The 23,236-nt window shown below is 43.6% G+C and overlaps 1 long non-coding RNA gene across 1 annotated transcript; it reads right to left on the reverse strand.

The window, feature by feature from the left end:
* Window positions 1-488: 488 nt before the first annotated feature.
* Window positions 489-21,312, reverse strand: LOC117509249. The gene is made up of 3 exons (XR_004560332.1): window positions 21,151-21,312; window positions 1,582-1,588; window positions 489-500 (listed from the first exon to the last, which is right to left on the reverse strand). It is a non-coding gene; the product is annotated as an uncharacterized LOC117509249 (long non-coding RNA).
* Between the last annotated feature and the right edge of the window lie 1,924 nt (window positions 21,313-23,236).

Raw genomic sequence — 23,236 nt, forward strand, 5'->3', positions numbered from 1 at the left:
ACATGAACTCCTCAAATATAACTGAACTCAAAGCTAGACTGGCCTGATATCTTAGCTTCATGTTTGAAAAAATGCCAGTCAGTAGACAGTCTTGTGGATAGTTTACTCTCAGCTCCTCAAAACTACAACCCCAATTCCAGTGAAGTTGGGACGTTGTGTAAAATGTAAATAAAAACAGAAATTGTTGTGTGGGCCGCTGAAGAGGAGGTACTGCTGGCCCACTACCAAAGGGCGGCCCTGTCTGAAGTGCGGGCTTCAGGCACGAGAGGGTGCTGCCGCCTCACAGGAAACAGCCGGGGTGACAGCTGTCACTCATCAACTTTGACAGCTGTCACCAATCACCAGGTCTTCAACCACGCACACAAAAGCCGGACGACATCTCCACCTCATCGCCGAGATATCGTCTACCTCTATGGTAAATTCTCAGCCGTTTTGACTGTGCCGTTACGCACGTGATTCCTTTTTTGAGTGTTTGCAGGAGTTGCTGTAGCTGCTGTCTGCTGGATGCAGCGTTTTGTGGTTCCGTGAAAGTGACGTTCTTCACCCTCACGCCAAAACGCTAAGTAGCTCTTTGGCTCTGCTTGCCTGTGTTCTGTGTTAAAGGTGGAGGTGTTGTTTCCCACCTGGAATAACGAATTGCTGACTGTTTACTGAGTGTATTGTCACACACTCATCACATCGGTTCTTCTGCCAGCAGTACCAGATCCGACAGTTGGAGATGGTGACCACCTGGGGACTCGGGACTTGGCGGCTCTGGTATCCTTCAGGTTCGGTGGCAGCGGTAATCGTGTGGGATCCGGTTCTTCTCGGGACAGACGTCTTCTATCCTCGAGCCTAACCACACATCACCTTGTACAGTTTGATTGTGATCCAAATTCTGCATTTGTCTGTATTCTCGTTGTGCGTTTTTCACAACAGTAAAGTGTTGTATTTTTGGCTCATCTATTGTCCGCTCATTTACGCCCCCTGTTGTGGGTCCGTGTCACTACACTTTCCCAACAGGATATCTCGGCCATCGTTACGGATCCCGAGGGCGTCAACCATCTGTTGAACGGCCAATGGGAAGAGCAAGGTGCACAGGCGTCTGCAGGAGGCGTGTTAGGTGAGTTGCAGCAAATCCTCACCGCCTTTACTGCTCGGTTGGATCTAATGACCGAGCAGAACGTCATCCTCAATCGCTGGATGGAGACTCTCACCGCGCAGGTGGAAGCGCGCGCTCGGGGCGCTGCTGCAGCTCCTCCTGCTGACCTGGTGCCAAATATAGACATTCCACTGGTCATTCAGCGAACCCCCCCACCATCCCCTGAAGCATACATAAGTCCCCCAGAGCCATACGGAGGTGTGTGGAGACATGCGCAGACTTTTTAATGCAGTGTTCACTCGTCTTTTCACAGCGTCCCGTGATGTACGCGTCCGAAGCCAGTAGGGGTTCTTATGTGATTAATCTGCTTCGAGGTGAGGCACGCGCCTGTGCTAATGCGCTCTGGAGCAGAATTCACGGCTCCTTACCTCTTATACTGGGTTTGTGAGGGAGTTCAGAACAGTATTTGATCACCCAAACAGAGGCGAGACTGCTTCAACAGCACTGCTGTCAATGAGAGAGGGGCGTCGGAGTGCAGCAGAGTATGCGGTTGACTTCCGCATTGCGGCTGCGAGGTCCGGCTGGAATACCGCTGCACTCCACGCCGCCTTCGTAAACGGACTGTCGTCAGTCCTGAAGGAGCATCTGGTGGCTAAGGATGAGCCGCGGGATTTAGATCGGCTTATTCATCTAGTTATACGATTAGACAGTCGGTTAGAGGAACTCCGTTGGGAGCGAGATGAAGGGCGTGGTCGGGTACGCGCCGTCCCTCTCCCTTCCGGATCCGAAAAGGTACCGCCCTCCCCACGCTCCACTGCCTCAGCGCTCCGTTTGGCGACAGCTCCCCCTGCTGACGATGCTATGGACACGAGCAGGGCTAAAGTCAGAGCCACTAACAGACAAAGGAGACTGGTCCGCGGAGAGTGCTTTATCTGCGGCTCAAACGAGCATCAGTAGAGAGACTGCCCCAAACGGTTAAACACCAACGCCCGCTCTTAGAAACTGGGCTAAGGGTGGGCCAAGAAATACACGTGGGACAAACCCGTCTTTCTGCACGACTCCCAGTTATGATCCTGAGTGGGGATCTAACCCTTCAGGCCCCCGCACTGGTGGACACGGGGTCAGAAGGGAATCTGCTGGACAGCAGATGGGCAAGGGAGGTAGGGCTCCCTCTGGTGGCGCTTCCTTCGCCATTGAAGGTGCGGGCACTAGATGGCACCCTTCTCCCTTTAATCACACACAAGACACTGCCAGTAACTTTAGGAGTGTCTGGGAATCATCGGGAGGAGATTGAGTTCTATGTGACTCCTTGGGCTTCCCTTGGATGATCAAACACAACCCCCGGATTGATTGGCCGTCTGGGGTTGTGGCTCAGTGGAGCGAAACCTGTCACCGGGAATGTCTAGGATCCTCAGTTCCGCCCGGTTTGACCGCTAACGAGGAGGTTAAAGTCCCCCCCAATCTTGCGGCGGTGCCTGAGGAGTACTACGATCCCGCTGACGTCTTCAGCAAAGATCTGGCACTCACTTTTCCCCCACACCGTCCTTACGATTGCGCCATTGATTTATCCCGGGCACTGAGTATCCGTCCAGCAGGCTGTACAACCTCTCACGTCCTGAGCGCGAATCAAAGGAGACCTACATCCGGGACTCATTAGCTGCCGGGTTGATCCGGAACTCCACCTCCCCGATGGGTGCAGGTTTCTTTTTTGTGGGCAAGAAAGATGGCGGTCTCCGTCCATGCATTGACTATAGGGGACTGAACGAGATCACGGTGCGCAACCTGTACCCTCTACCCCTGTTAGATTCGGTGTTCACGCCCCTGCATGGAGCCCAAATATTCACAAAACTCGATCTTAGGAATGCGTACCACCTGGTTCGGATCCGGAAGGGAGACGAGTGGAAGACGGCATTCAACACCCCATTAGGTCACTTTGAGTACCTGGTCATGCCGTTCCGCCTCACCAATGCCCCCGTGACGTTTCAGGCTTTGGTAAATGACATCTTGCGGGACTTCCTGCATGATTAATCTTCGTATACCTAGACGATATTCTCATTTTTTCCCCGGATCCTGAGACCCATGTCCAGCATGTACATCAGGTCCTGCAGCGGTTGTTGGAGAACCGGCTGTTTGTGAAGGGCGAGAAGTGTGAGTTCCACCGCACTTCTTTGTCCTTCCTGGGGTTCATAATCTCCTCCAACTCCGTCGCCCCTGATCCGGCCAAGGTCGCGGCGGTGAGAGACTGGCCCCAACTGACAAGCCGTGGGAAGCTGCAACAGTTCCTCGGCTTTGCAAATTTCTACAGGAGGTTCATAAAGGGCTACAGTCAGGTAGTTAGCCCCCTGACAGCTCTGACATCCTCCAAAGTACCATTTACTTGGTCGGATTGGTGCAAGGCCGCGTTTAGGGAGTTGAAACGCCGGTTTTCAACTGCACCAGTTCTCGTGCAGCCCAATCCTAGCCGCCAGTTTGTGGTTGAAGTGGATGCCTCGGACTCAGAGATAGGAGCCGTGCTGTCCCAGAGTGGGGAGTCCGATCAGATTCTCCATCCTTGTGCCTATTTCTCACGCAGGTTGACCCCAGCTGAGCGGAACTATGACGTGAACAATCGGCAACTCCTCGCGGTGAAGGAGGCTCTTGAGGAGTGGAGACATCTGTTAGAGGGAGCCACGGTACCATTTGCGGTTTTCACGGACCAACGGAACCTGGAGTATATCAGGACCGCCAAGCGACTGAACCCCAGGCAAGCCCGCTGGTCATTGTTCTTCGGGCGTTTTGACTTCCGGATCACCTACCGCCCCGGGACCAAGAACCAAAGATCGGATGCTCTGTCCCGGGTTCACGAAGTCGAAGTCAAAACCGAGCTGTCGGATCCGCCGGAATCCATTCTACCTGAGTCCACTATCGTGGCCACCCTCACCTGGGACGTGGAGAAGACCGTCCGGGAGGCCCTGGCACGGAAACCGGACCTAGGTAAAGGACCGAAGAACCGCCTGTACGTCCCACCAGAGGCCAGAGCTGCTGTCCTGGACTTCTGTCACGGTTCCACGGTTCCTGCACCACCCCTGCGCCAGGGGGAAAAGCTGACCACCAACGGGCACAGGGACTCCTCCAAACCGTTACCTGTATACCCCATCGCCCCTGGTCCCACATCGGCCTGGACTTCGTCACGGGCTCCCGCCGTCCCGGGACATGACTACCATCCTCACGATAGTGGACCCGATTCTCCAAGGCGGCCCACTTCGTGGCCCTCCCGAAGCTCCCTACGGCCCAGGAGACAGCAGACCTCTTGGTCCAATACGTCGTGCGTCTGCATGGGATACCAACAGACATTGTCTCAGATCGTGGTCCCCAGTTCTCCTCTCAAGTCTGGAGGAGTTTCTGCAGAGAACTGGGGGCCACCGTGAGCCTCTCATCCGGGTATCACCCGCAGACCAACGGACAGGCAGAACGGGCCAACCAAGAACTGGAGCAAGCCCTGCGCTGTGTGACGTCTACACACCCGATGGCCTGGAGTGAACATCTGGCCTGGATCGAGTATCAAATCAAATCAAATCAATTTTATTTATATAGTGAGCTGCGATTGCTTCCTGTTCATGTCATTCTGGTGGAAAGTGAAGTTTTCTCTTTAACGTCCTTATTATTGTCCTTTACAGCACTGTCTGCATTGTTTGTTCCAGAGTAATATATATAAGATGTCTGAACTTCGGCTTGTGTTTATTAAATTCCACAAAGGTTGAAGATAGCAAATCAAATCAAATCAAATCAATTTTATTTATATAGCGCCAAATCACAACAAACAGTTGCCCCAAGGCGCTTTATATTGTAAGGCAAAAGCCATACAATAATTACGGAAAAACCCCAACGGTCAAAACGACCCCCTGTGAGCAAGCACTTGGCAACAGTGGGAAGGAAAAACTCCCTTTTAACAGGAAGAAACCTCCAGCAGAACCAGGCTCAGGGAGGGGCAGTCTTCTGCTGGGACTGGTTGGGGCTGAGGGAGAGAATCAGGAAAAAGACATGCTGTGGAGGGGAGCAGAGATCAATCACTATGATTAAATGTAGAGTGGTGCAAACAGAGCAAAAAGAGAAAGAAACATTCAGTGCATCATGGGAACCCCCCAGCAGTCTAAGTCTATAGCAGCATAACTAAGGGATGGTTCAGGGTCACCTGATCCAGCCCTAACTATAAGCTTTAGTAAAAAGGAACGTTTTAAGCCTAGTCTTAAAAGTAGAGAGGGTGTCTGTCTCCCTGATCTGAATTGGGAGCTGGTTCCACAGGAGAGGAGCCTGAAAGCTGAAGGCTCTGCCTCCCATTCTACTCTTACAAACCCTAGGAACTACAAGTAAGCCTGCAGTCTGAGAGCGAAGCGCTCTATTGGGGTGATATGGTACTATGAGGTCCCGAAGTTAAGATGGGACCTGATTATTCAAACCTTATAAGTAAGAAGAAGAATTTTTAATTCTATTCTAGAATTAACAGGAAGCCATTGAAGAGAGGCCAATATGGGTGAGATACACTCTCTCCTTCTAGTCCCTGTCAGCACTCTAGCTGCAGCATTTTGAATTAACTGAAGGCTTTTCAGGGAACTTTTAGGACAACCTGATAATAATGAATTATTACCTGATAAATGCATGAATTAGTTTTTCAGCATCACTCTGAGACAAGACCTTTCTAATTTTAGAGATATTGCGCAAATGCAAAAAAAGCAGTCCTACATATTTGTTTAATATGCGCATTGAATGACATATCCTGATCAAAAATGACTCCAGGATTTCTCACAGTATTACTAGAGGTCAGGGTAATGCCATCCAGAGTAAGCATCTGGTTAGACACCATGTTTATAAGATTTGTGGGGCCAAGTACAATAACTTCAGTTTTATCTGAATTTAAAAGCAGGAAATTAGAGGTCATCCATGTCTTTATGTCTATAAGACAATCCTGCAGTTTAGCTAATTGGTGTGTGTCCTCTGGCTTCATGGATAGATAAAGCTGGGTATCATCTGCGTAACAATGAAAATTTAAGCAATGCCGTCTAATAATACTGCCTAAGGGAAACGTATAAAGTGAATAAAATTGGTCCTAGCACAGAACCTTGTGGAACTCCATAATTAACCTTAGTCTGTGAAGAAGATTCCCCATTTACATGAACAAATTGTAATCTATTAGATAAATATGATTCAAACCACCGCAGTGCAGTGCCTTTAATACCTATGGCATGCTCTAATCTCTGTAATAAAATTTTATGGTCAACAGTATGAAAAGCAGCACTGAGGTCTAACAGAACAAGCACAGAGATGAGTCCACTGTCTGAGGCCATAAGAAGATCATTTGTAACCTTCACTAACGCTGTTTCTGTACTATGATGAATTCTAAAACCTGACTGAAACTCTTCAAATAGACCATTCCTCTGCAGATGATCGGTTAGCTGTTTTACAACTACCCTTTCAAGAATTTTTGAGAGAAAAGGAAGGTTGGAGATTGGCCTATAATTAGCTAAGATAGCTAGGTCAAGTGATGGCTTTTTAAGTAATGGTTTAATTACTGCCACCCTAAAAGCCTGTGGTACATAGCCAACTAATAAAGATAGATTGATCATATTTAAGATTGAACCATTAAATAATGGTAGGGCTTCCTTGAGCAGCCTGGTAGGAATGGGGTCTAATAGACATGTTGATGGTTTGGATGAAGTAACTAATGAAAATAACTCAGACAGAACAATCTGAGAGAAAGAGTCTAACCAAATACCGGCATCACTGAAAGCAGCCAAAGATAACGATACATCTTTGGGATGGTTATGAGTAATTTTTCTCTAATATTTAAAATTTTATTAGCAAAGAAAGTCATGAAGTCATTACTAGTTAAAGTTAAAGGAATACTTGGCTCAATAGAGCTCTGACTCTTTGTCAGCCTGGCTACAGTGCTGAAAAGAAACCTGGGGTTGTTCTTATTTTCTTCAATTAGTGATGAGTAGTAAGATGTCCTAGCTTTACGGAGGGCTTTTTTATAGAGCAACAGACTCTTTTTCCAGGCTAAGTGAAGATCTTCTAAATTAGTGAGACGCCATTTCCTCTCCAACTTACGGGTTATCTGCTTTAAGCTGCGAGTTTGTCAGTTATACCACGGAGTCAGGCACTTCTGATTTAAAGCTCTCTTTTTCAGAGGAGCTACAGCATCCAAAGTTGTCTTCAATGAGGATGTAAAACTATTGACGAGATACTCTATCTCACTCAAAGAGTTAGGTAGCTACTCTGCACTGTGTTGGTATATGGCATTAGGGAACATAAAGAAGGAAACATATCCTTAAACCTAGTTACAGCACTTTCTGAAAGGCTTGTAGTGTAATGAAACTTATTCCCCACTGCTGGGTAGTCCATCAGAGTAAATGTAAATGTTATTAAGAAATGATCAGACAGAAGGGAGTTTTCAGGGAATACTGTTAAGTCTTCAATTTCCATACCATAAGTCAGAACAAGGTCTAAGATATGATTAAAGTGGTGGGTGGACTCATTTACATTTTGAGCAAAGCCAATTGAGTCTAGTAATAGATTAAATGCAGTGTTGAGGCTGTCATTCTCAGCATCTGTGTGGATGTTAAAATCGCCCACTATAATTATCTTATCTGAGCTAAGCACTAAGTCAGACAAAAGGTCTGAAAATTCACAGAGAAACTCACAGTAACGACCAGGTGGACGATAGATGATAACAAATAAAACTGGTTTTTGGGACTACCAATTTGGATGGACAAGACTAAGAGTCAAGCTTTCAAATGAATTAAAGCTCTGTCTGGGTTTTTAATTAATTAATAAGCTGGAATGGAAGATTGCTGCTAATCCTCCGCCTCGGCCCGTGCTACGAGCATTCTGGCAGTTAGTGTGACTCGGGCGTGTTGACTCATTTAAACTAACATATTCATCCTGCTGTAACCAGGTTTCTTTAAGGCAGAATAAATCAATATGTTGATCAATTATTATATCATTTACTAACAGGGACTTAGAAGAGAGAGACCTAATGTTTAATAGACCACATTTAACTGTTTTAGTCTGTGGTGCAGTTGAAGGTGCTATATTATTTTTTCTTTTTGAATTTTTATGCTTACACAGCAGACATAGCAGACACAGAATATTTAGTATATTTGGTTTCGCAGGTTTTCAGGATCTCATGCATGTAGTTCTAGAAGTTCATGCCTCATGTCGTGGGGCACCAGTGTAATGGCTCACATCGGGAGTGCCAATGTGGAAGTTGTGGATTGCCAGTGAGGAGCTCTGGAGCCAGGCCCCTGGTAGCCGGCAGCGTGCCGTTGAGCAAGACCTCTACATTACAGATTAAACATAGCAGACACGGATTAATTGGAATATTTGTTTTAGCAGGTTTTCAGGGTCTGGTGCATGCAGCCTCTTATTAATGTGATGAAAATAATAAAAATGTACATCTTAGTAGTATAATGTTCCTCTACAATTGTCATCTAGATTCAACTCTCTCACGCGCAAAGGATTATGGCATATCTCAATAGGGCAAATTCGCTAAAAGTGCTGAATCCACTTAGCAAACACAATTTGCAGTTTTCAAATTGCCTTTTTATACAAATGAAAAAATTACACATTTTTAAATACAGATTTATTTGTTAAACCCACCACACATTTCAGTAAGTTGTCTGTGTTATACCGACCAACCAACCACTTATGTCTGTCAGGAAACTAATTTACCCATAATGCACTGTGGCATGTGTGTCTAAATGCTAAAACCTTCAAAATTAGTACATTATTATATTATTATATTTTCATTTTATAAAATGACAGAAGTGCCATTAATATTGCAGCCTATGTGTACATTTGTGTACATTTACATTCTTATTTTTTTCTTTTGAAAACAAAATGTTAATTCATGTACATTGTCCCTGATTTAAAAAAATAAAAAAATAAATAAAAAACTTGTCTGGAATTAGTTTGTTCAAAATTTTAACCGTAAGTTAAAATTGTCTGGCTGTGCATGACTTGGGTGATATGCTGGCCAGTCTGTATGGTGTGAGAAATTGTCTTTATTCTCCCTCTCTCTCTTTCACTACTCTTTCTCTCTGGTCACCAGGGCTCTTTTTCTAAGAGAAGGCTGATCTGATACAGAAGCACTGGCTCGTTGTTGTGTCAGTAGCTGCAAGTGTACTGAAGTCAATACTAAAAGTTATTGGTTTAGCTTTTATCTGTAACTTCCGCTAAATTTTTTTGGGGTTTATGGTTTAGCTTTATAAAAGTTAACTTTTCAGTTAGCGAATTAACAGTTATTGAAGCTAACTTTTTGGTTAGCTGTGCCCACCACTGGATTTGGTCAACAAAAACAAGCATAACTCAAAGTTCTTGTTCGACACGGTGACAACCACCTATAAGTTGCTCTCCTTTTACAGCACAAGATTGCTTGGATTCCTTTGAGAAGAAAATAGACAACATTAGGTTAAACATATCCCAGCATCCCTTACCAAAAAATAGTACTGATAAGTATATAAAAAGTAAACTAGAAGTATACTTGAAACATACTTGCATATACTACTTTTTGGTAAGGGATGCCTTAACCCAGCCACTACACCCTGCTATTGAGGTGGGTGCCATTACTGAGGTATTACCTAGATTTACAGAATTTGATATTATCTCACTTGGCGTGCTGACAAAACTCGTAACGTCACAACCTGCTTATTTGATCCCATACCACCAAAACTGTTTAAGGACCTGCGGCCCACTCTTGGGCAGACTGTGCTGGAAATGATTAATCTTTCATGAACCTCTGGACCTGTTTCTAAATGTTCTGCAGTGATTAAACCATTACTTAAGAAAGCTAATCTTGACCCTAGTATATTGAAAAACTATAGGCCGATATCAAATCTATCATTTTACTCAAAAATTCTGGAAAAGGTGGTTTCATGGCAGCTTGTGGACCACCTTATTGAGAAGAATCTTTTTGAGCCAGTGCAGTCTGCTTTTAGAAAATATTATTCCACAGAGACAGCTTTCACTAAAGTGGTGAATGATCTTCTGCTTGCAATGGATTCAGACACACTACAGTTTGGTTGGTTAGTTCTGTTAGATCTTAGTGCTGCATTTGATACCGTGGATCATATTCTGTTCGACAAGATGGAGAATCATTTTAGGATTACTGGGAATGCCCTTGCATGGTTGACATCATACCTGACCAGTCGTTCTCACTGTGTTTTGTACAGTAACACTACCTCTAACCTTACTGACATGAACTTTGGGGTTCCACATGGGTCCGTCTTAGGCCCCCTGCTTTTCTCCCTTTATACAGCAACCCATGGGCACATATTGCAGCATTTTGGGATTACCTTTTATTGCTATGCTGATGATACTCAGTTATACATGCCGGTAACTGTTAGTAATCTCATCCACATAAAATCCTTAGAATATTGCCTTGCATCAGTGAAAAGCTGGATGTTTAGCAGTTTACTACTTTTAAACTCTGATAAGACTGAAATGATGGTTCTTGGTCCAGTGAGGCATCGGCATCATTTTGACCAGCTAACACTTAGCCTAGGCTCGTGTGTCATACATCACACTGACAAAATGAGGAACCTTGGGGTAATTTTTGATCCTATGTTGTCCTTTGACCTCCACATTAGAGATATTACAAGGACTGCTTTCTTCCACCTGCGAAATACAGCGAAGATTCATCCCATCCTGTCTATGGCTGATGCTGATACCCTGATTCATGCATTTGTCTCTTCTAGATTGGACTACTGCAATGTTCTATTTTTTGGTTTACTGCAGTCCAGCATTAGGGGTCTCCAATTGGTTCAAAATGCTCCTGCCAGACTTTTGACACGAAGCAGAAAGTTTGACCACATTACACCCATTTGGCATCTCTTCACTGGCTTCCTGTCCCAGTGAGATCAGATTTTAAAGTTCTGCTACTAACCTATAAAACTGTTCACGGACGAACACCTCCCTACTTAGCAGACCTACTTAAACCCTACGTACCGGCCTGGGCTCTGCATTCTCAGGGTGCAGGACTACTTTGTGTCCCTTGGGTGAATAAAAAGGCTGCGGGTCACAGAGCTTTCTCTTATCGTGCCCCCGCTTTGTGGAATGATCTCCCTGCATCAATAAAACAGTCAAATTCTGTAGAGACTTTCGTCCAGACCTAACACGCACTTATTTTACTATTCTTTTAACCCTTTTAAATTCATTTTATTAGTAAACAGAGTGGGCCGTGGCCTCTACTTTGTCTAAAGTCTTGGTATGTTAGTGAAGCTTAGGGCTGGTGGACGGCGATCACTTTAGCATTTCTTCTGTTTTCTTGTTGCTTAATGCTGACAAATTATACTCTGTTTGTTGTCTTTTTGCCACCTGATTCTGTTTTTTTTCCCCCTATGTTTGAGGTGCGGCTCCATCCAGAGATGGGAGAGAGTGTCTTCTTCTGCGGGCTTCCCATCCTGTGCATCAGCATGGACTCCCAAAACTTTGCAAAATTTCCTGTGTATTCATATTGTCAATTGTGTTGGTAGCATGGTGCAAGCAGAGGGTCACCCCTTTGAGTCTGGTCTGCTTGAGGTTTCGTCTTCAAATCATCAGAGGGAATTTTTCCTTACCACTGTCACCTGTGTGCTTGCTCTGGGGGTTGGTAAGGTTAGATCTTACTTGTGTGACACACCTTGAGGAAACTTTGTTGTGATTTGGCGCAATGTAAATGAAGTGAACGGAAATAAATTAAGTAAAAGTATTGAGTAAAAGTAAAATCCAAAATGAGTGGAGAGTGAAATGGTGACAGAAACGGTGTCTGGATAAACGAGGAGGGGGCCTCAGCTCCTTTAAAAGGCCGTATCTGCCTCTGGCAGAGCAGTTGGTGTTGGTGACAGGATGAGTGAGCAATAGGTGGATGGAAATGGCTGTAAATAAAGTTGCCGTTCTTTTTCTGAAGACGCACAATATTTTTCCTCGAAGACCCACACACACTTTTCTGTTAAACGCCTTCTAGTCTCCTCTTCATCAGTGGGGGGTGCAGATTCAACCAGTCCTCTTTTTTTTTTTTTTTTTTTTTTGTCTTTTAAACTTGCTTTATATATCAAACACGGCACTGATGCTGCAGGGTGCATACCCCTGTGCTGCGGCTGAAGAGGACGTCTCTTCCCAGTATGGTGCACCGCTGCTTTCACCTCTGCAAACAGGCATTGCCCAATCAAATTTCTTCTACTTTTATATTGTAGTAACGAGTAACAAATATGATTCAGGGAAATTTATCGGAGTAAAAGTATACATTTTATTGAGGAAATGTAGTGCAGAAAAAGTGAAAGTCGCTAGAAATGCAACTCATGAAGTAAAGTACCACTATATCAAAATTCTACTTAAGTACAGTAATGAAGCATTTCTACTTCATTACAACACTGTTCTTATGCTGTGTTTACACATACTGATGACACATTACAATTCCACAAAGTATACATTATTGGCCGCTGATCACGAATGTGGTGATTTGGGGCAGAGGCATCAGGTGTCCTCAGGAACTTTTGCAACCTGTTACCATGCGTTACAATTAATGGCACGTATCGCTGGAGAATTACCACGAATCATTACGCATGGCCAATAATAATGTTCTGTGCTGTTGCGCACTATTGCATGTAACAGCGGATCGTTACGTTCTGTCATGTTGTGAATCAGGCAAATTGTCTCCACACACACCCCATATTCATCCTACCGTCAGCTGCTGAATAGTTCACATAGTTCCTGATTGCTCCTCAACATGAATCCACAGCAGAAGAACTTTGTGACTGCATGTTTAGTTGGGTTCTATGCCATGGATTTGTGCAGAAAGGAGGAGGAGGAGATGGAGAGAGCCAGATGTCTGGCTGCATGTGGCTCTCTGGCTCAGACTCGTTCTCCCGAACATAAGGCACGACAGCGGGTGGAACATCTGCAGGAGAGCACTGAGGATTGGAACAAGACTTAAGGGCCTTTCACACCGGAGGCGTTAGCACGACGCATCAACGCCTCCCAACGCATCAGTGATGTCAGGTCGGACAAAGCAAGGGGGTGGAGATTTTCACTGTGATTTTTTCCAAAGCCCAAGAAAGCTGAGCATTTCCCATCTTGAATATGCATCTGCCAAACCACAAAAAAGCTTAAAAAACAGCAGTAGAATGATTCTCCCATCACCCTGCTGGGAGAAGCTTTTTTTAGCTACTTTTTGGAGTGACGTCGAGCTGAGGGACTTGGTGGAGTATTGATCGAACCACGACAGCAGGCAGACCCGCACGGAGCAGCCGGGGTTCAGGCCTCATCCCTGGGCAGAGTGAGGCAGGCAGCTGGGATGATGGAGCAGACACACTCAGTCCAAAATTCCTCACTTTTGGATATATAAAAACACCCAGTTTAAGCAACGGGGCTTACTTATGCAAATTTGTCTGAGGTGAGAATAATTTAAAAATAAATTGTGACGTGCACTTCTGAAGGTTTAATGTTCAGCTAACGTTAGCTTAGCCTTTTAGCTGCAGAATCACAGAAAGTAAATAATTAACTAATAATTAACTTGTAAATAATTCTATTTTTTTACCAAATAAAGCTGCATCATTTTTGTTAATTCTGAGACCATAAAAAACTCAACTTTAAATAACTTTTTTTCATGTTTTTAATAATTGATCAACATATTGATTTATTCTGCCTTACAGAAACCTGGTTACAGCAGGATGAATATGTTAGTTTAAATGAGTCAACACCCCCAAGTCACACTAACTGCCAGAATGCTCGTAGCACGGGCCGAGGTGGAGGATTAGCAGCAATCTTCCATTCCAGCTTATTAATTAATCAAAAACCCAGACAGAGCTTTAATTCATTTGAAAGCTTGACTCTTAGTCTTGTCCATCCAAATTGGAAGTCCCAAAAACCAGTTTTATTTGTTATTATCTATCGTCCACCTGGTCGTTACTGTGAGTTTCTCTGTAAATTTTCAGACCTTTTGTCTGACTTAGTGTTTAGCTCAGATAAGATAATTATAGTGGGCGATTTTAACATCCACACAGATGCTGAGAATGACAGCCTCAACACTGCATTTAATCTATTATTAGACTCAACTGGCTTTGCTCAAAATGTAAATGAGTCCACCCACCACTTTAATCTTATCTTAGATCTTGTTCTGACTTATGGTATGGAAATTGAAGACTTAACAGTATTCCCTGAAAACTCCCTTCTGTCTGATCATTTCTTAATAACATTTACATTTACTCTGATGGACTACCCAGCAGTGGGGAATAACTTTCATTACACTAGAAGTCTTTCAGAAAGCGCTGTAACTAGGTTTAAGGATATGATTCCTTCTTTATGTTCTCTAATGCCATATACCAACACAGTGCAGAGTAGCTACCTAAACTCTGTAAGGGAGATAGAGTATCTCGTCAATAGTTTTACATCCTCATTGAAGACAACTTTGGATGCTGTAGCTCCTCTGAAAAAGAGAGCTTTAAATCAGAAGTGCCTGACTCCATGGTATAACTCACAAACTTGCAGCTTAAAGCAGATAACCCGTAAGTTGGAGAGGAAATGGCGTCTCACTAATTTAGAAGATCTTCACTTACCCTGGAAAAAGAGTCTGTTGCTCTATAAAAAAAGCCCTCCGTAAAGCTAGGACATCTTACTACTCATCACTAATTGAAGAAAATAAGAACAACCCCAGGTTTCTTTTCAGCACTGTAGCCAGGCTGACAAAGAGTCAGAGCTCTATTGAGCCGAGTATTCCTTTAACTTTAACTAGTAATGACTTCATGACTTTCTTTGCTAATAAAATTTTAACTATTAGAGAAAAATTACTCATAACCATCCCAAAGACGTATCGTTATCTTTGGCTGCTTTCAGTGATGCCGGTATTTGGTTAGACTCTTTCTCTCAGATTGTTCTGTCTGAGTTATTTTCATTAGTTACTTCATCCAAACCATCAACATGTCTATTAGACCCCATTCCTACCAGGCTGCCCAAGGAAGCCCTACCATTATTTAATGCTTCGATCTTAAATATGATCAATCTATCTTTATTAGTTGGCTATGTACCACAGGCTTTTAAGGTGGCAGTAATTAAACCATTACTTAAAAAGCCATCACTTGACCCAACTATCTTAGCTAATTAAAGGCCAATCTCCAACCTTCCTTTTCTCTCAAAAATTCTTGAAAGGGTAGTTGTAAAACAGCTAACCGATCATCTGCAGAGGAATGGTCTATTTGAAGAGTTTCAGTCAGGTTTTAGAATTCATCATAGTACAGAAACAGCGTTAGTGAAGGTTACAAATGATCTTCTTATGGCCTCAGACAGTGGACTCATCTCTGTGCTTGTTCTGTTAGACCTCAGTGCTGCTTTTCATACTGTTGACCATAAAATTTTATTACAGAGATTAGAGCATGCCATAGGTATTAAAGGCACTGCACTGCGGTGGTTTGAATCATATTTATCTAATAGATTACAATTTGTTCATGTAAATGGGGAATCTTCTTTACAGACTAAGGTTAATTATGGAGTTCCACAAGGTTCTGTGCTAGGACCAATTTTATTCACTTTATACATGCTTCCCTTAGGCAGTATTATTAGATGGCATTGCTTAAATTTTCATTGTTATGCAGATGATACCCAGCTTTATCTATCCATGAAGCCAGAGGACATACACCAACGGGGACTAGAAGGAGAGAGCATATCTCACCCATATTGGCCTCTCTTCATTGGCTTCCTGTTAATTCTAGAATAGAATTTAAAATTCTTCTTCTTACTTATAAGGTTTTGAATAATCAGGTCCCATCTTATCTTAGGGACCTCATAGTACCATATCACCCCAATAGAACGCTTCGCTCTCAGACTGCAGGCTTACTTGTAGTTCCTAGGGTTTGTATGAGTAGAATGGGAGGCAGAGCCTTCAGCTTTCAGGCTCCTCTCCTGTGGAACCAGCTCACAATTCAGATCAGGGAGACAGACACCGTCTCTACTTTTAAGATTAGGCTTAAAACTTTCCTTTTTGCTAAAGCTTATAGTTAGGGCTGGATCAGGTGACCCTGAACCATCCCTTAGTTATGCTGCTATAGAGTTAGACTGCTGGGGGGTTCCCATGATGCACTGAGTGTTTCTTTTTCTTTTTGCTCTGTATGCACCACTTTGCATTTAATCATTAGTGATTAATCTCTGCTCCCCTCCACAGCATGTCTTTTTCCTGGTTCTCTCCCTCAGCCCCAACCAGTCCCAGCAGAAGACTGCCCCTCCCTGAGCCTGGTTCTGCTGGAGGTTTCTTCCTGTTAAAAGGGAGTTTTTCCTTCCCACTGTCGCCAAGTGCTTGCTCACAGCGGGTCGTTTTGACCATTGGGGTTTTTACGTAATTATTGTATGGCCTTGCCTTACAATATGAAGCGCCTTGGGACAAGTGTTTGTTGTGATTTGGTGCTATATAAATAAAATTGATTGAATTGATTGATTGATTGATGTTTTTTAAAATTTCTTTTCATTATTTTTCACTGTTTAGTGTTTCTTTATGCAGCCGGTCTGCTCTGTGTCAGCCTGATCCCGTCAGATCTCAGAAGCTTGCACTGTGCACAATTTCTCTAATCACAGCCACATAAGCCCATAAGTTATCCTGGGTTGTCTGGGTGTCTTGGTGGCTTTCCTCACTCTTCTACTTCTTGCACAGTCACTCAGTTTTTGAAAGCTGTCTACTCCATGCAGATTTACCATAAAGTACCATATTGTTTGTATTTATTTGTAACTGATGTAAATAAAGTCCAAAACATAGTCAGTGGCAGCTTTACCATCAGAGAGCCTGGTCCACAACTACCACAAAAGACTCCAAGCTGTCATTGATGTTAAAGGGAGCAACACACGGTATTAAGAAAAGGAGTATGTAAACTTTTGATCAGGGTCATTTGGGTAGTTTGTCTTGTCATTATGATTTCAAAAGAGTAAACACAGTTGTTTGACAATAAATGGCTTCACCCAACCACTAACCATGAGTGAAAAAAGTCAAAAGTGTTATCATTCATATTTTCTGAAAAATGGCCAAAAAAAAAATAAATAAATAAAAAAAAATCTAAACTTCTGCCAGGGTATGTAAACTTTTGGCCCCAACTGGGTGTGATCCCCCACTGATTTTGAAAGTTTGCACACTGACAAATAATTAAACAGTCTATTATTTTATGGTAGCTTTATTTTAACAGTGATAGAAAGAATATCAAAAAAGAGAAAATTACATAAAAAAATGAAAAATAAAAATCAATTTGCATTTCATTGAGGGAAATAAGTAGTTGATCCCCTACCAACCATGAGCAATGTTGGCTCCCACAGACCATTGACATACTCCTAATCTCAGTGAAGTCGTTACCTGCATGAGATTGTTACCTGTATAAAAAGCCAACTGCCCACAGACTCAGTGACACTCCGACATCTCCACCATGGGCAAAACCAAAGAGCTGTCTAAAGATGTCAGGGACAAAAGTGTTGACCTACACAAGGCTGGGATGGGCTACAAAACCATAAGTAAGAAGCTGAATGAGAAGGTGACAACTGTTGGTGCAATTATTCGGAAGTGGAAGAAATACAACATGACTGTCAGTCGACCTAGGCTGGGGGCTCCATGCAAGATATCAACTTGTGGGGTCTCAATGATCATGAGAAAGGTTAGAGATCAGCCTAGAACTACACGGGGGGAGCCGGTTAATGATGTCAAGGCAACTGAGACCACAGTCACCAATAAAGCCTTTGGTAATACACTGAGACACAATGGTTTAAAATCCTGCAGTGCATGCAAGGTCCCTCTGCTCAAGAAGGCTCACATCCAGGACCACCTCAAGTTTGCCATTGAACATATTAATGACTCCGAGAGAGTGGGAGAAGGTGCTGCCATCAGATGAAACCAAAATCGAGCTCTTTGGCCTCAACTCAACTCGACATGTTTGGAGGAAGAGAAATGTTGAATATGACCCCAAGAACACCTTCCCCTCCATCAAGCATGGCGGTGGAACCATTATGCTTTGGGTGTGTTTCTCTTCTAAGGGGACAGGTCGACTTCAGCGCATCAATAGGAAGATGAATGGGGTCATGTATTGCAAAATCCTGGGTGACAACATCCTTGCCTCCGCCAGGACAATGAAAATGGGCTGTGGATGGGTCTTCCAGCACGACAACGACCCAAAACATACAGCCAAGGTAACAAAGGAGTGGCTCCATAAGAAGCACATCAAGGTCATGGAATGGCCTAGCCAGTCTCCTGACCTTAATCCTATAGAAAATCTATTGAGAGAGCTGAAGCTTTGAGTTTCCAAACGCCAGCCTCAAAACCTCCATGATTTGGAGATGATCTGCAGAGAGGAGTGGACTAAAATTACTCCTGATATATGTGCCAACCTAGAAAGCAACTACAAGAAACGTCTGACTGCTGTGCTTGCCAACAAGGGTTTTGCCACCAAATATTAAATCATGGGGGTGTCAAATACTCATTTCCATTAATGAAATGCAAATTAATTTTTATTTTTCATTTCATGTAATTTTCTCTATTTTTTTTAAATATTTTTTTCTATTTCAATTTTCAGTTTCAATTTATTTTCATTCATATAGCACCAATTCACAACAAGGTTGCCGCAAGGCACTTCACACAGGTAAGGTCTAACCTTACCAACTCCCAGCAATAGTGGTAAGGAAAAACTCCCTCTGAGGAAGAAACCTCAAGAAGACCAGACTCACAGGGGTGAACCTCTGCTTGGGCCATGATACAGACACAAATTACAAAACAATTCACAAAACGAACATACAGGAAATGTTGCCGGTGCACAGGACGTTTTCTGGAACAGATACCACACCCATCTCTGGATGAAGCCACACCTCAGACAGAGAGAAAAGAAAAAAGCAGAATCAAGCATCAGAAAGACAAAACACAGTGCAACATGTCAGCATTAAGCAACAAGAAAAACAGAAAGAAATACTAAGGTGATCGCCAGCCACTAGCCCTAATGTTGCACACTTGAACAAAATAAACGGGACTTTTCAAGCGTGCGTTGGTTTTTAAAAACAACACAACTTTATTTCTTTGTAACACTTGCTGCTGCGCTCTCAGCTGCCCTACAGGTGCCTGTCTCATTAACTTATGGCAACTACCGTGCCTACCCAAAAATACATCAGAAAGCTGCTGCCACTGTGCACCAACAGACAATAAGTGACAGTAAATATTACATCATCACAATAAAAATAAATGAGAAATGAGGGTGACAAAATAACAAATGAAAATGAGGGGTATGAAAATGAGGGGTGTCCTCTATTCACACATCTGTTCACATATTCACATCTACTGTGGTTCCCACACTCTCCCCTCCAAGATAAATGTTGTCCCGACATTACGGATTTCCCCGACAGTTCATGTCTTCAACCTGTGACTTAAAGGTGCAAGGTGTTTGGGAGTCAGTCTTTGAGATACTTCCTGTGTACCAACAGTTTTTGACATGACATCCATCTCCCTCTTTATGTCATGTGCCCACAACAGACACCACTGGCCAGGCGATATCTGAGGTGCTACTCCGCTCCTTTAGTGGGGTAGCTAAACGAGTAGTAGCGGGGTAGTTCTAAGTGTCTCAGACTGAAAGGTTTGACCCTAATTCTGCCCCTTAACTCTATCTACAGACCCACAAATAATACTGCATGTGTCACATGTGTCCCAGTACAATTCAATGTGTCAGTGGTCTGAATTCTGGTACTCTCCTCATTAACAAACAAAAAAATCAAAGCATTTGTCATGCTTAACTTTGCCTTTTAAAACAAATCTAAGATGTTATGAACTATGAACTCATTTTTTCCCTTCGTTAAAGTCACAACAATACATTCAACATGCGACTATGAACTCATATCTTCTACTTTAGCTGTAACCATTACTTGTGTCTGTACGTGAATGATGGTTGACATAAGGTGTTATATGTGAGTGTTTTGGGTGGATTTCTTTGTCGGAAAGGATACATTCTTGTGTCAGATGACTGCGCCTCAGGCTGCCTCTTGTCTGCTTCATCAGATGACGTCTCCTGCTCATCCTCTGCTGTTTTGTCATCCTCCACTTCTGGTTCTATTCCGCCTTGCTCTGGACACTCCTCTTTGTCACTTCCTTGCTCCAGGTGTCTGTCAGGTGCTTGGGGTCTGAATTCCTCTGCTTCCACTCTCAGCCACCTGTTGACCTGGTTGAATGACTCTGCTGGTCGTGTGGTGATGAACCTCCAATCACTTTCATCCTCTGAACTACTGTCAGAGTCTCTTTCTTTGTGTTTTTCCTGCCTTCTCCTCTTCCTGTCTGTGGCAGGTTTTCTCATTACAGTTGTCTTTGTCGCCTGTATTTCCTCTTCCATAGGCAAGAAGTCACAGGGCAGTAACAGGTTCCTGTGCAGGACTCTGTTCTTTCCTGGGCCCGTCTCAGGTCGTACCACATAGACAGGACCGTCTTTGTATTTTCTCTCAGTTATAATGTGAATTTGCTCCTCCCAGTAGGACCTGAGCTTCCCTGGTCCTCCCTTGTCCCTGACATTTCGTACCAACACTCTGCACCCTGGCTGTAGTTCAGCTCCATAGGTCTTTCGGTCATAGTGCTTCTTTGCCCTCTTTTGCTCTCTTTGAGCAGTCTCTGATGCCAACCTGTATGCCTCTTGCATACACTTTCTCCACTTGCTTGCGTACTCACTATGTGAAGTACTGTCATCACTTGGTGTCAGGCTGAACATAAGATCTACAGGTAGTCGGGGATTTCTGCCATAGAGAAGGTAGTATGGGGCATAACCGGTCGCTTCACTGCACGTACAGTTGTATGCATGCACAACTTTGGCTAAAGAGCTCTTCCAATCTGACTTGGCTTCCTGTGTCAGGTTTCTCAGCATTGACAGGAGGGTCCGATTAAATCTCTCAACCTGACTGTTTCCAGCTGCATGATAGGGTGTTGTATATGTGACCCCTGGATCCCAGAATACTGTTCCAGCCTGGAAAACAGCTTGTTTTCGAACTTTTTGCCCTGGTCATGATGCAACTTAGCAAGAAAGCCAAACCTTAGCACAAAGTCTCCAAAGATCTTTTCAGCAGCTGTTTTTGCTGACTTGTTGGTACATGCATACGCCTGAGCAAAGCGAGTGAAGTGATCCATGACCACTAGAATATACTCATATCCTCCTTTGCAACTTTCTAGGTGTAGGAAGTCGATCGACACCATCTCAAATGGGTATGTAGTGACTATATTAACTAGTGGTGCCTTGGTCGGCTTGTTTGGTCGCTTTCGTTTCAGACAGCTGCACTCTTTTGTTACATAGTGGTCCACATCCCTTTGCATATGAGGCCAATAGAATCGATCACGAATCAAGCTGAGTGTCCGCTCAACTCCAAGATGTCCCATCTCATCATGTAACTCCCTGAAGATGAGCTAATGGAATGTTTTTGGTAACACTAACTGATCCCGAACTGCTGTTTTCCTGTACAGGACACCCTCTTTATTGACATATAGCTTGTTTTTCTCCCTTGCTAGGAGAGACATATCATCACGACGATCTTTTCCTCTTATTTGGGGCCACTGTCCTGACATGACATATTCACAAACTTTGCCAATGACTGGATCATCTTTTTGTGCTTTCTTTAACTTGTCTGTGGAGATTTGTGGCACTGGGGATGTCACTCGTTCTTGTTCTACATCAGCACAAGCTGCAGCGATAGTGATTGGACACATCCAGGGCTCATGTTCCTGAGATTGAAGTTGGAGTGTCTGTGTGACAGCTGTGATTACCTCTGGATCCATTTCCTGTGAGCATGTGTGCATGTACTGTTCCATGTCGAGCAGCATCCGTGAGAGGCCATCTGCATCTCCATTGACTTTTCCAGGCCGATACTTGATAGAGAAGTTGAAGTCTGCTAACAGCAATCCACCTGTGTGTCATTGCATTTAGTTTGGCTGTGGTCAAACCATAGGTTAAAGGGTTATTGTCCGTGTAGACTGTGAATGCAGGTGCATAATACAAATACTCACGAAACATCTCACAGATTGCCCACTTCATTGCCAAGAACTCCAACTTCCCAGAATGAAGGTGGTAGTTCTAATTTCCTGCTTTTAAACTCAGATAAAACTGAAGTTATTGTACTTGGCCCCACAAATCTTAGAAACATGGTGTCTAACCAGATCCTTACTCTGGATGGCATTACCCTGACCTCTAGTAATACTGTGAGAAATCTTGGAGTCATTTTTGATCAGGATATGTCATTCAAAGCGCATATTAAACAAATATGTAGGACTGCTTTTTTGCATTTACGCAATATCTCTAAAATCAGAAAGGTCTTGTCTCAGAGTGATGCTGAAAAACTAATTCATGCATTTATTTCCTCTAGGCTGGACTATTGTAATTCATTATTATCAGGTTGTCCTAAAAGTTCCCTAAAAAGCCTTCAGTTAATTCAAAATGCTGCAGCTAGAGTACTGACGGGGACTAGAAGGAGAGAGCATATCTCACCCATATTGGCCTCTCTTCATTGGCTTCCTGTTAATTCTAGAATAGAATTTAAAATTTTTCTTCTTACTTATAAGGTTTTGAATAATCAGGTCCCATCTTATCTTAGGGACCTCATAGTACCATATCACCCCAATAGAGCGCTTCGCTCTCAGACTGCAGGCTTACTTGTAGTTCCTACGGTTTGTAAGAGTAGAATGGGAGGCAGAGCCTTCAGCTTTCAGGCTCCTCTCCTGTGGAACCAGCTCCCAATTCAGATCAGGGAGACAGACACCCTCTCTACTTTTAAGATTAGGCTTAAAACTTTCCTTTTTGCTAAAGCTTATAGTTAGGGCTGGATCAGGTGACCCTGAACCATCCCTTAGTTATGCTGCTATAGACGTAGACTGCTGGGGGGTTCCCATGATGCACTGTTTCTTTCTCTTTTTGCTCTGTATGCACCACTCTGCATTTAATCATTAGTGATCGATCTCTGCTCCCCTCCACAGCATGTCTTTTTCCTGGTTCTCTCCCTCAGCCCCAACCAGTCCCAGCAGAAGACTGCCCCTCCCTGAGCCTGGTTCGGCTGGATGTTTCTTCCTGTTAAAAGGGAGTTTTTCCTTCCCACTGTAGCCAAGTGCTTGCTCACAGGGGGTCGTTTTGACCGTTGGGGTTTTACATAATTATTGTATGGCCTTGCCTTACAATATAAAGC

This window comes from Thalassophryne amazonica, chromosome 4 (assembly GCF_902500255.1).
Source record: "Thalassophryne amazonica chromosome 4, fThaAma1.1, whole genome shotgun sequence".
NCBI lineage: Eukaryota > Metazoa > Chordata > Actinopteri > Batrachoidiformes > Batrachoididae > Thalassophryne > Thalassophryne amazonica.